Source organism: Penaeus monodon, chromosome 31, assembly GCF_015228065.2.
Source record: "Penaeus monodon isolate SGIC_2016 chromosome 31, NSTDA_Pmon_1, whole genome shotgun sequence".
Taxonomy (NCBI): domain Eukaryota; kingdom Metazoa; phylum Arthropoda; class Malacostraca; order Decapoda; family Penaeidae; genus Penaeus; species Penaeus monodon.
The window spans coordinates 23316698-23317090 of NC_051416.1; the positions used below are offsets into that span (position 1 = coordinate 23316698).

The 393-nt window shown below is 30.8% G+C and overlaps 1 protein-coding gene across 1 annotated transcript in view; it reads right to left on the bottom strand.

Moving 5' to 3' along the window:
* LOC119593114 (glypican-5-like) overlaps positions 1-393 on the bottom strand; it is a gene marked incomplete at its 5' end in the record, with an annotated part of 69987 nt that overhangs the window by 18776 nt on the left and 50818 nt on the right.

Sequence of the window (393 nt, forward strand, 5' to 3'; positions counted from 1 at the left end):
CCCTTTCTCCTTTCATTATTTACGCTTGCCAGCAACTCCTTGCCTAAATAAATACTCCTTTTCATCTCGCAAAGGTAACCAGGTCAACTAATTCTTTTTTTTTCTAATTCATATAGAGAATTATATATATTTTTTCTAATTCATATAGAAAATTATATTTTTTTTCTAATTCATATAGAGAATTATATATTTTCTTTCTAATCCATATAGAGAATTTTTTTTTTTTCTAAAAGTGAAAGGGGAAGGACGAAAAAAATGGGGGTGGTAGGAGGCGTAGAAAGGAAGACAAGAGAGATTATTTGAGAGGGGGGGGGGAGGAGATAGGAAGAAAATGAGAGAAAAGAAGATAAGAAAATAAAGACATATTTAAACCGATAGATTAAAGCGATAAAC